The sequence below is a fragment of the Opisthocomus hoazin genome, chromosome 2, assembly GCF_030867145.1.
Source record: "Opisthocomus hoazin isolate bOpiHoa1 chromosome 2, bOpiHoa1.hap1, whole genome shotgun sequence".
Classification (NCBI taxonomy): domain Eukaryota; kingdom Metazoa; phylum Chordata; class Aves; order Opisthocomiformes; family Opisthocomidae; genus Opisthocomus; species Opisthocomus hoazin.
The window spans coordinates 14,130,499-14,144,286 of record NC_134415.1 but is presented as its reverse complement, the minus strand read 5'-3'; the positions used below and the strand labels follow the sequence as shown (position 1 = coordinate 14,144,286).

At 38.6% G+C, this 13,788-nt stretch overlaps 1 long non-coding RNA gene across 6 annotated transcripts in view; it reads right to left on the bottom strand.

The window, feature by feature from the left end:
• The window catches only part of LOC142360451 (uncharacterized), a 246,112-nt gene that overhangs the window by 135,408 nt on the left and 96,916 nt on the right, over positions 1-13,788 (bottom strand). For all 6 annotated transcript variants that reach the window (XR_012763045.1, XR_012763048.1, XR_012763047.1 and 3 more), the window contains one exon: positions 431-516. This is a non-coding gene — a long non-coding RNA (uncharacterized LOC142360451). The remainder of the gene's footprint in view (positions 1-430; positions 517-13,788) is intronic.

The window sequence follows — 13,788 nt, the reverse complement described above, 5'->3', positions numbered from 1 at the left end:
TGTATACAGCAAATAAATACAATGAGAATATAAAACTATATATAAATATAAAATTTTCAAGACCTGTCACAGAGACGAAAATACACATTGCAGCTTATTCACACAGTATTAGCAAGACAATATCAGGAACAGAATGATGCTGTAGTGTTCCATTCTGCACAGATCTTACCACTTACTCTCGAATTTCTACTGTTTTATTTTCCTTTTTATTTTGGTAAGATTTTCTAAGCAAAGGTCTCAGACAGGCCCGCACTTCTATCCATTGAGAGGGCTCAAAGAACATCAGTGCATGTGGTGAAAGCTCCACATCCATCCGTGTCAATGGAGATATTGAGCCATTTGACACTTCATGGTAGCTGGAACTGGGAGCCCAAAAATATTGTTGCAATGTGTAAAACCAATGGAGGGAGAAATCACATTCTGTACTTACATAGCTCCATACGTCACTGCAAAGGGCTCCACAAAGGGGGTTGTCTACAACCACTTTACATCCAAGGCAAGACTTGTGTTCTGAATCTAAAAATTAATTACACAATCAAAATTAATGAGACTCATGACCTCAATAAACCTGTAGCACATTGTTCAACTATGTCCAACCATAACTGTTTGAAGTGGTGGGTTTTTGTTGGGTTCTGTTATTGTTGTTGGTTTTTTTACATGTACACAAGAAACACTCCAAACCCATCAGATATTCACGCAGCTCAGCATGCTATGCTGCTGTGGAAGATTTCCTGGCTCAGGGAAGGAAATCTCATAAGCATTCACTGAGCTGATATGACAGACTGTCTTATTAAAGATACAGCCACCTCACACAGGACAATGAAATTGTGCATCTTCATGTTGACAGTGACAGAAAATAATAACAACCACTGACTTTTTTTTTTTTTTTTGTGGGATGAGGAGGGAAAAAGAGCTAGGTGCAAACATAGGCAATTATGAAATCACTGCCAAGTTTTTACTGACTCTGACAACCATGCCAGGAAGCTAAAAGGCACATTTCCAACAAACAATGTATTTTTTACAATGGTACATAGTAAAGAGAAGGAAGCAATATTATTTTAGTGTCCCATCAGACTTTTTAAACCAAATTACTTCTTAACTCACAGAAAAGTCTTTCATCCACCCTATTCAGTAGTAACAGAGTTTGAGAATATCATGCCCAGTTTTCCTTTAAAATAAATTTTAGCAGGCAAAAGGGTAAAACACTAGAATGAATTGTCTTCAGAAGTGGAAGAATGCCCATCACCAAACATTTTTAAAAACAGGTTGAACAAATATCTGTCAGGAATAGCTATGTGTGTTTGATCCTATCTTTGGGGAAAGGAGGAAGCAAGCGCTAGAGATACATAACAGGCATTAAAATATAATTACTCAGCACCCAGGTGCACAGTTTCTCCTACAACAGAGAACAGAAAAGAAACTCAGGTTGTGTTTCACTGCCCATTACTGTCAGATTATGTTTTTTATTAATGACAATGTAAAAATATGCATCATCTCTGGTAACGACAGAGTATGCTTGCTTCCTTCCCTGTGACTTAGTGGAGGCATTTCCAAAAGTGATCTCAGATCCCAAGACCTACCAACTATGAGAATGATCTGGGTTCATCAGTTACTGAAGCACTTGTAAAAACACCTTTTTCTGTGCTAACTATTTCTGTGCCTCTGAAAGGGTTGCCCATCAGTTTAAGAAAGCTGAAGATAAAATAAACAATGAAGATAAACAACCTATCAAATCATGTCCAAAGGTGTTCTTGTACAGCGAGAACAACACACCACAGGAGTATATCAAGACAAAAATCATGCTGTTCTGACTCCTTTAAAAAAAAAAATAAATCTTTTTTTGATTGTACAAACGTTGAATTTATTTAATTCTAGCATGGGGAAAAAAAATTTTGGTAGTTCCTTGATCTACCAGTCTAATAAATGCCAGGCTACAGCAACTGGAGGTCAAAAACAGGAATTGTATTGAATCTTATAAATCATAGAAATAAAATACAGACTTATTTTAGTAACAGTAATCCATTTTAGGAGCTACTTCCCCAGGGACATGCTGGATTTTCCATCACAAAGTCTTTGAATCAAGACTGGATGTCACTAAACTGAAAACTGCCATTTAGCTGGAATTAGCAGCATGGTTCAAGAAAAAATGGGTTGCCACACTGATATACAACAGGTCAGACTAGCCACTCATAGTGGTCTGTCTGGTCTTTACACTCATGAACTGGCAGCCACCTAGAAAGCTCTACAAATCTGACAAAGACTTTATTTTCCAGTGCCTTAGTACCAGAACAAAGGAAGCAGAGGGTGATGAACAACATTGGTAAATGAGATATTCAGACAATACCTAAAAGGGAAAATCTTTGCCATGAAAAGAGTTATGGTAGTGCAGAGTTCCTTCCTTCTAACTGCCTACTTCTAAGTGTTATGTTCTGAAATGGCATTATCATTCTTTAAAAACTGTAAGTGAGGTTTTTTTGCTATCCAGAGCACCTCTAATATTTTAGCTGAAATTAACACAGGCGTTAATATGGAAGGACAAGGACTACCTGTGCTGGCTTCAAGGAATACAAATGGCAAAGTATCCTTCACAAAGAAAGATAATGATACTCATAAATGAAAACTTTGGAAATTAATTGGTTGAAAACTAAAAGCCTGCCTTGACAATGTAGTATAAAAAGTGATACTTCCTTTCTAGCTAGCAATTTTGATTATTCATCTTTGAAATACAGTCAGACCAATGTGTCTAAAATATAAGACACTACTACAAAAAGCAAAGTGAGGTATTTTGTAAATTAGGATGTCACCGCAAAAATAAATAATTCCATATATTTCTTCACAGTTTACCATTTTTTATCAAGTAAAACCCTTTGCTGCTTTTTTTTTATTTTAATGCAGGATCAAAGACTATGTATGTACCTGGTTCTAGCAGAGGCTGCAGTGGTCTGTGATGACCAATAACTATTAGGGCCCAAATTAAAGTTACACCATTGATAAGAATTGTACTATTATTGCTAAATAAGAAGGTTGAGTAAACCTGTGGCTTATGCTGAGTGATACAAATACCAGTCTTAGCTTCAAGTGTGGGTATTGTGAGCCATATCTGTTTTACACGAATGATATGTGAATTATATATTAAGTGAAACAAAATTATAATGCACATTGCTGCTTTTGAACACTGACAGTGAGAGCAGAGTCAACAGAAACAGGTACAGCTTTTCTTTTTATTGCATTATTTTCCTTTCTCATAAACTATTCTTGGGCATGAGAAAGCACACTTTTGTGTTCTGCATGGAAAAAAACATGGTGGGTTTTTTACCTAATAACTGGGGGAGGGCTTTGCCAGAATTGTAAGTAATGACTTCAGGCTTTCTATTCTATTCTTTACCTTTTTAATAAAACTAAACTTCATGATGCTATAACTACCTCTTTTAGACAGATCATCTGAGATGGTACCTGCCGAATCTGGATCAATCAGGCTTTTAACCTTGCCTTATAAATACAAAAATTGTTCAGAAAGCATTTACTCTCTGAATGTCTGTGACTTTAAAAAGTCATTCACACAGAAAACTGGCAATCTGACAGCTTAGGAAGACTGCTGTCAGTTCCCTAAAGCACATAAATTTGTGCCTTGGTTACTTCTATTAGATAGCAAAAGCTCCTCCATGTGAAAATACTGAAAGAAGAAAAATGTTGACATAGATCCGGACATTCAGAGTTGATATGAATATCACCTGCTGCTAAGTAAAGCACATCTGACTTGGATGGGAGGGTCAGCACCAGCTGAAACTGGAGTTATAAGGAATGCAGTTGTAGCACATAATCTACAAACCAGAACCAGGCCACTGAAAGCAAAGAGTGGGAAAGACCTCTGAAATTAGTAAAGTGTTCATCAGAAATAAATGTCGTCACAAAATGAAGAACAATATGAGAATAAAGGAGTTCTTGATTTCTGAAAATTAATTTCACTCTATTCAGTTCTGATTCAAAGTCTGTTTAAGTCAAGCACTTTCTTACTGTTGATTTAAATAGGCTTTGCCTCAATGCTCTCTTTGAAGAATGTCACTATGTAAGCCTTAATTCTATGAAGATTATATCAGGGCATAATGATAAAATCATATCACTAGGAATATTAACTGATTTAAAAGAGAAAATGTAATCAATTCTCGATAGCCAGTCCTCCCAAATTCAATTATTTTGGCATTTATCAGACCCTACTCCAGCAGAAACAGGAGAAATTGCTTAGGAAGTAAGCACAGAAAAGAGGTAACTTGCTTGCCTTCTCTTCCCAGAGTAAAACCTCTGTCACCTGTAAAAGTCCTTTGACAGGGGAACCTTTGTCCTGAGACACAGAAACACGAAGAAAGATAATAAGGAAGAACACCAGGAAAACCAACAGCAGACAGATAAAAGGCAAGTAAAAAAAAAAAAAATTTCTGAAGCAACAGAACAGTCAGCTCGACTAGAAAACAAGGATAATGAAAATGAGAAGATAGTGTGGAGAGCCAGGTTTAAAACAATGCCTGTTGTTTACATTACAACTCAGATATGAAATTTGAAACAAGTGTGCTATTAAAGCAAAACATTAATCCAGCAAAGGCAGAATAATTGAGTCTTATAGACTGCTGGAAAAAGGTTTGTAGCATTTGTACATTTACTAGCCTCCACCATTAATAACTTTACTATTGAGAACATTTTTACAATTTGAACAAAATAGCAGTGCTTGTGACATATGAATATTATATTGTAAAGGCTTTTTTATTTAACATCCAAGTTCTGAAGCACTGCTTATTGTTTTACATAATTCTTCAAAGATGGGCTTTTGGGATAAGTCATCTTAAACTCATGGTCAGCAAACAGAAGGTCATCACCTCTGTGTCTCGTCTTAACCACTAGCCAGTGAGAAGTTCCAGTACTAAACTACTTTTCTGTCTGTATCAAGAACACTCATCCATTCGACAGTTTGAGTGGCAACAACAGACTCAACAGAGGCAGATATTTTTTCCTGACACACACTGGATCACCAGACAGGAGAAGATTCCCTCTTCAGTGAGGTGTTGGTAGATGAGTCAAGTACAGAAGAGTACACCTCATCTACCACAGGAACATTTCGGTCTACAAACAATGAGGAAATCCATAATTTCACAAGAGGACTGTCAAAACAATCCTCTAAATAAGCAGGAGAATGAGCTCCGTAGAGAAAAGAGCTCCGGAAAGAGAGAAAATGAGCAAGAAATAAGCAACAATTGAGCTTGTAAGAAAAGCTGAGAGAGGAACCAAAGATGAAAGTTAATGCACCACACGAAGAGCCATCAGGCCATGACCTTATTTGTGCAAATACCCCCAAAGCCAGATGTACTCATTATTGGCATATATCTAAAAGACATCCCTAGCCAACCAGTTGGTTGATGGAAACCTGTGACACAAATCCAGCAAAACCTGCAGATCTCTACCTCCATCCCTCAAGGCTCAAGGTCTTTACCACCTTTGTGTCATCCTTAGCCAGGTCTTAAAGTCCTCTAGCCTCCTTCTGTCTTTTACTAGAAGAACCCAACCCAGGTGCAACAGTCCTCTTCTGTGAAGACAAGGAGGTCCAAGGCAGAGGCACATCTCAAAACATCATAGGACTGCAACCCATGTAGGAGGTAATCTCTCAAGCTGGGGTAGTCCCTGAAGGACTGGGGTACATTCAGAGGTATCCAGCTATATGAGTTCAAAGAATAACAGAGAGCATTGCGCCTAAATCCATATTTGAAAGTTGGTTTTGCAAGAGTTAAGAGACTGAATTTATATTGGGAGCCTGCAATAACCAATAATATTCTCTAGCACACAGTCCAGAGAGAAATTGAACCTTAGGATGAACTCCTGAGCCTTTGTGTAATCATAAGCAAATAATTTATGACTACATTTGACGTAATATCTAAAGCAAAAATCAGATCATAGAGATTCTTAGTTTTCTTTATCTGAAAGTCAAATATTATAAGTTCTTATACAATATTATTATTTTATTATTCTATGCTATATAATCTTCTTACTTTATAATATTACATAATGCAATTTAATTTACTTGTATTCTATTGAGGTTTTTTAGAATACATTTCAGAAGCTCTGCAGAAGTAAGATTGAGACTACAGGCTGGAAAAAGATATGATAGTTCAAGATGGAAAAGGTACCAGCAAAATGATAGCAATTTGTATTGTCCTTACAAGCTTCAGGATGAATACGGAGCCCTTAACAGACTGGTCAGCAATTTAAGGAAAGTACTACCAAGACAATTTAAGTAAACTAGTATCAAGGGCCATATTAAAAACAGGAATAGCAAATTTACTTACAGCTTTTAGAAACAAAAAACCCTACAAGCCTAGTGATGATCAGGAACTGAACGGGGAAAATTCAACTCAGGTGGGAAATGCCCAACTGGAGACCAAAGCTCACAGGGGTGCAAGGATCCATGACGCAGAGTCACATCCTGCGGGGCTGCCTAAAATCACAATGTTATCAGAGACAGGTTACAAGGCAAATCAGAACAGTATCAAGAGGTATCCCCAGTGAACTACAGCAGGTTCTCACTTCATGGCATTGTTTATTAGAAACACAGCTTTATCAATACCTGTTCTTCCCAGAGGCAACCCAGACCTTTGCTAGGTAAAGGTCAATACATAGACCCGGCTCCGTCCTTCTTGTTAAAGTGGAGCTTAAGGTGTTGCAATATATGAAAAAATACTGCATCATATTAAAGCTGAAAAAAGAGAAAGGAAACTAAGGAATATCAACACAAACATCTCCTGCTGCTGAGTTTCACTTCAGGTGAATTCACAAGCTGAGAAACAGAAATATTTACGCAATTTTGGTTTAGAGTAGCACATCTTGTGTTGATTGTGAAAAAATACCACACAAAAAATTTATTAGTAAACAGCAGGAGATACAGAAATCATAAATGACAACCCGTCCTTGGAGAAGACAAAAGGAAATTAACTCTAAGGTTTTATCCAAGGACTATGCTGAGTATAGTACCTAATAAACTTTGAGGAAGCATAATACACAATGGAACTGTTTTAGGTTCCTTTTCATAATGAAAAACAGTACCAAAAGGGACAGATAACTTGGGAGAGGGAAAGTCTAAGTCTGACATTTATTTTCCTATAAATTACTCCTTGCACTTTTACTAAAGGAAAGCTAACCATTGGCATTTAAGTACCACTAACATTAACAAACATTCAAAAGATGACAGTGAAAGACTTCCATCCCTAAAAATGAAAGATCGGAAAGCAAGCTTTTATTGCGAGCTTGAGGAAGAATCCAACAAACACAGCAGAGAGACGTACCAAAACAATTCTCTAAAATGATCTCCAGTAACAGAAGACAAATGCTGGTATCACACACAGTACATTGTCAAGGAAATGTCAGAAGCAGAGCAACAAGGGATCCATTTCTTTGTTGTTGCTTTTAAGCTGTTCATAGCCTCTGCCAAATTAGAGTCAGTCAAGGAAAAATTATCATTCTGCTGGTGGAGTTGTGCCAGGTATGAAATACCTGCACAGCAAGAACAAATTCAAGAATTAAAATGCACCACCTTTCTGCCGCTAACCTTCCCCAAGTCCATCACAAACATCTCTGTTCTTGAAATGTGTTAGCAACTGTTTACCTGTGGGAGGAGCAGAAGAAAGCAGGGAGTGAAGAGAACACATCTCGGGGAAGTGCGCAATACAGACTGAAGGTAAGAACAGAGGGAACAGCACTTTTTCCTTTGCTTTCTGTTAACAAAGTACTAAAAAGAAATCAGCTTTAAAACTGAGAGTATCACTGAAGCACTTCTGTTAGTGATCTCAGCAGCCTAACTGACTAAATATGTTAAGACTTGACAGAAACGACAGTCTCTCAAGAGAAGAAATAAAAGCAGAGCACTGCAGAAATGAGTGCTGAGAGCCCCTACTGAACCAAAGCCTCAGCATGATGTTAAAGAGGTATGGTGTTGCAGAAGGTACCATCTGTTGTGTGTAGATCTGAGAAGTTGAAGGGCTAGTTAGAAGCAAAACACTGCTCTAGCAAGAAACTTTATCTAACACCTTCTTGAGCTGAGCAGAACAGATTAGACCCATACCTCCACATCATATTCAGCCACATGTGTTTCGTGTGCTCAAAGAAAGAACATGCGTGCTTATGTGGAACCAGCCTTTAGACCACTGTTAACTTCAAAAATAGCTGCTATTGATACATTATCTAACAGCTACTGGGAGCTGATTAATCACTCCATGGGCAACACAAAGAAATTTTCTTTTTTTTTCACAAGCCATAAAACAAATGTACAGAAGGTTTGTGCTGAATCAGGACTCCATGCCATTCTTTCCTCTCCTGCTCACAAGTTTTGGTTGACTTATAAGAAAGTTGTGGATGGTGTCTGAGATCCATCCCAAGGATAGCCACTCTTCATGGAGGAGGCGAAGTTTTCCAATCCAGACTCATAAAATGAAGAAAAACAACCAAGCTTGGATATGCTGTAGTCAATTACTGGGACAAAAACCCTGTGCCTCCATGCCACTGAACACTGATCAACGTGAGTTACAGTAAGAAGGATCTGTTCCTGTATAAAGGAGCTTCATAATGCTACACCAAAGGAGGACAGAGGAAGAATTTGTGATTCCCTGAATTATCCCTCCTCCTCTTTCACTAACATCAAATACACACATGTAAAGAGAATCTCTCTGTAGGGTTCAACTATTAACTACTTGAATGTCATCATTATATACAGCCACTTAACCCAAGCTTTTTGATTTTGAAAAATTTCAAAACGTCTAGTTCCCAAGGTGTGGGAAAAGGTACCACACACAGCTTTGAAGACATAAGAGAAAAAAATATTTTCTCTTGAAGTTTTCTTCAACTTAACCTTCTGTTTCTAACCTCCAGTCAAGATTTCTCCCTTTGTATAATAATTTTGTGCATTTAAAATTCAGCTACTTGCCAAGCAAACAGCATCTGTTTAAACAAAAGCAAGAGATTAGTGGCGTCTACTGTCTGTGATAGGGAAACAGCCAAGCTTTGATAAAACTACGTTTCAAGTTTGCCTTTACTGTTTTTGAAAACTGCAGCTGTTCCCTCCAACTTTCTTAAGCCTTCAGATTTTTCACATGACCTTGGAGACTTACGAAGCTGCAAAATTCTTCCAGATGCTTGCAAACTTTCTAAAGAAACGCATTTTGCAGTGTACCCTCTGACTTCCTTTTCATGGACAGGCTCATTTAATGTGTGTTACTTAAGTTGAGGGGCACTCATCTGAGACATAACTCTTTCTTCTGGAGGTAATATCATATAGCTGCATAAAAAAAATAGAATTTATAGGGGTTAACTAGTTAACTCATCCAGAAATTCTTATTATAAGGGTGAAATCAAAGAAAGAAATCCATTACCAACTCCTAAATGCAACGAAACTTCAACTCTTTAATATCCGGAGTTATTTTCCTATAATAAAAAAGTCAAATTTAAAATGCTCCCTAAAAAGAAATTAGATTCACTTGTTTTTTTAATCTCTTCTTGTAAGATTCCTTTATAATAATAACACAAATCAGACAAAAGAGTAGAGGACTGTCAATCACCTGAATCTAAAACTGACGATACTTTTCCCTCTTTTTTATGGGTTCAAGCAGTTCTTTATTCTCTTAACCTGGATGAAGAGCGATTAAGAAAAAAATCTTTCCTGGGCGAGGTAGCAAAAGTAGCTGTTCCTGCCCAGGTTAAATCAGCCCTAAGAACAAAAATCTGAGTCTAATACTCAAAAAGACCCCGAGGATATCATAATACTGTGAGATTACTTCTTCTTATCTGAAGATGCAAGAAAGTCCTGAAATTTCCTTCCCTTATTGTTACTACTCGTGTTATAAATGAAAATATCCTATTCAGTAAACTCTATTGATCTTTTAAGTGCCTAGCCTTGGAGACTGGCAGACAATAAGTTTGCATTATTCTGGTATGCACTGACACAAATTTAAAAGCACCGTCAGTCTTCCATAACAACATTTACATCATAAGATCACTAGAATTTATACAATGCTTAATTCTTTAGTCGCTTTGTCAATATGCCCTTTACCAGGGGTATTCAGAAGTAGGAAAGCATGGGTTCAGAGCAAGATCTATCTAAAGCTTAGGATGCTATACTGGTCTTGCTTATGCAAAGGTTTATCATTTCACTTAATGCTGAGCACCATCAGATCAACAGGCTACCTTTCCTTAGCTCCTAAACTCCTATTCTAACAGAGCTATTTGTCTCAAGTTGAGGATACGAAGCATCAGGGCTGTTGATCAAAGATGATTACCAACATCCAGTGATGATTAGGCAGACCAAAAGCCCACAAGATTCACTTCAGAATCATGACATTTAAAAATAACATGTTTTCAGTTCTTTTCTGCCTTCTGGGATTGGAATCCACAGGCACCACATCTTTTTGGCTTTAATCTAGAGCAAGAAGGATAAAAAGCTGATTTGATTTTTAAAAAATGAAAGTGCAAGTTCTTACAGATTCACAGGAGTCACTCTACACAGAGTGCTTGATATGATAGGGCTTGTGACCAGCCCAAGATATTGACATGGCTACTGCAGCCACTTGAATTTTGTGCTCCATGGAATGGTCCCAAAGAGCCTCACACGGCTATTAGATTTCAAACAGAAAATTTGATTAAAAATAATGATAGAAAAAGCTGATGCAGCTATGACAAGAAGAAGCATTTGGAATCTCTGGGTGTTGATGCAGCTCAGAGAATCTTGCAAGACACTGATTAATGCATAAGAGGGTATAGTCTCACTGGCACAGAAAAATGCAATCAATTAGAAGTGACTCTGTAAGGGCAGCTCAGAGATCTAATGGAAATGGAGATGACAGGAGGGAACCAATGAAGACTACAGAAGACGAGTTAAAGCTTGCAGAAAAAAAGATGAAGGCAGCAAAACAGGATGAGTAATTGCTAGCTACAGGGGCTGAGGGGTGTGAGAAAGTCTTTATCAATTATAGAAAAGAAAATAGAGCAGTGCAAAAGCTGGGATACAAGCCCTGTGCTTAGCTAGGTGGATGCCCCCTTCTCTCAAATTAATGAGGTGTTGCATTACTACAGCTGAGAACAGAGATTTGCCGCAAGACTGTAACAATTCCCTGGCAGTGAAGGTCTCATGGCTTCTGGGAACTCCCAAGGGAAAGAGTGGAAAGTTCTTCACTTCAGTTAATTAAAAAATACGTAGAGGGGAAACTCTCAAAAATATACAGTAAGGAAAAAAACTTGAATCACCAATGTACAGATATCTTATTTTTCCATCTCTAATTCTTATTCAGCGTGATTTCCATCCACAGGCTTATCAGCAGATTGTTGCTCACTGAAAATTTTTGTTGAAGGTACAGAAGATGCAGTGTCTGTAGGGAGAACAGATCAGTGATTATATTGCGCCAGATGAAACAATGCTGATTTACTCCACCTAAGCAAATGTGTGTCATCCATTGAAATACATTATCATTATCCATAACAATATCAACTCAGATTTACAACTTGTGCCTTTTCTGAAGAGTTCAGGAAAGAAATAATTTTTTTAAAAAAAAAACCTTCCCCTATTTCTTACGTAGCCCATGTAAAAGGCACTCGGAGTTGCTGTCTCTGCATTTTGGGGAATCACTATTATTCTCTCAATGTTCTTCTGGAGTGGGAATAAAAAGTGGACGAAGAGATCTGCGCAAGAGGCAAGGTTATCAACCACCAGACAACTCAACATGATAGGAAGGAGCAGCACAGCCTCTCTGCGTAGTGATTACACTAAAACTGCCATAACCAGAGACCTTTATCAACAAGGAAAACGCCTTTATACACAAGGACAGCTGAGTGTTACCTCTGGTCTTAGGTATTTGCAATTACTGCAATCCTAGGGCCTTCATCTGCTGTCCTATTAAAATTTGCCTTGATGCTTAATGAAATTGTCCATGCTCTAGTTCAAATCCAGTGATTCCTCTTCAGTTCTCACCAACTAATGAAAATAATAAGGAACTACTCTGAACTCTTCATGAATTTATAGACATTATCAAATTTCCACTGAAGTTGTGTCCTGGGTTTGGCCAGGACAGGGTTAATTTTCACTGGACTCCAGGAAGGGGCACAGCCGGGGGGTGGGGGCTGACCCCACCTGGCCAAACAGAGCCCGGTATTCCATACCATGTGACATCAGGCTGGGTTCCGGTGGGGGGGGCGGCGCGGCGGGAACGCTCGCGGCTTGGGAGCATGCGGCGCCGGTGCGGTCCGAGAGAGAGCGGGTCTGTTTCTGTCGTGTTTTCTCCTTATCTGTATCGTTGTTGTTCCTGTTTCCCTCTGTTTGCTGTTCTGTTAAACTGCCCTTATCCCGACCCACCGGTTTCTGCCTGTTTCTTTTCATTCTCCTCCACACGCCGGCGGGGGGAGGGGCGGCCGCATGGCACTTTTGTTGCCGGCGGCAGCCGAAACCAAAACAAGTTGTTTCTTTAGACTCTTTCCTCTCTGACAATTATAATTTCTAACTCATCAGTCTCATTACTAGTATTTGCCTGTTCCAATAAATCCTTTGAAAAAGATGCTTCCAAAAATCAATATTTCTGTTGAGGGTTCAGTACACAGGCCAGTTCTTTATTCCTGAGTGAAGAAGATTCACGTCTTTTTTTTTTTTAATATTATACCATAATTGAGTTATCTTAATTTGAACTTGGTGTACTAGTCACCGTCTCTGCCAGTGATTCCTCCCCTGGTGAAATCACTTGACATTCAGTTCCCTCCTGCAGATTCTAATATTTCTCTCCCAGTTTGTCGATTCATTTTTATGACAAGCTACAACCACAGCTGCATTGTATAAGAATAGAGCTCAAACTGACCAAGCAAGAATTTTCTCACCCCAGGCCAGATTTACCAAGTCCAACACCTTAAGTATAAGATAAATTCAAAAGGCCCTCTCATGGCAAGGGCTATATATCAAGTACGCGTAGCATGCTACCTAGTCTTCACTCAATCTTCCTAATCTCACAGGCCAAAATACATGTCTATGTAACCTTTAACATACCAAGAAGCTGTGCCTGGCTTAAGCGTTTGGGAGCAGTAGAAAACCACCACGTTGTTTTACAGCGAGAAGCATGACATGTAACAGGCCACTGCACCACAAGGATCTCCAAGCAGGAGCACAATATCCCACTGATACTCTCTGCCCCATGCCATTTCCTTACTGTGCCCCACAGGGACAGACACACAAGCCAAAGACAAATGAAAGTTCCGGTAAAGGGAACTCTCCATTATGAGAAAATAACCACAGCCAGGCTGGACATCGCATCTCTCACACCTTGCCCAAACATGCATGCATGTTAAAAATCAGAAGAATCCTACTTAAGGGATCCAGGCGTAAAGGAAAATCTGTAGCTCAGTCTTTTTCTCAATTTTGTAGTGGCAGCACTCACTGGTTGTCCCTTACCCTAACATTACTATGTTACTTGTTTATGAACACTGGGAGGAGCAGCTGAGTCATACCAAATAGCTGCAATTGTTCAGCCACAAGCACTCTGCACGGTAGCTGGGGATTACAAAAATTTGTTGAACAACTGCTGTAACTCGGCAGTCCCTGACATACCAGATTCCTTCTGTATATTATTATGCTCCCCAGATCACAGACCACAACTCCCAGCAAACTAATTTCAAAGACTTGTAAAAATTGATATATTTGCCATATTTTATATTGAATTTACAGTATTAAGCACATGTGTACAAGAATTATTTCTGGCTGAGTTATCTTACCATAAAATGCTCAGGAAA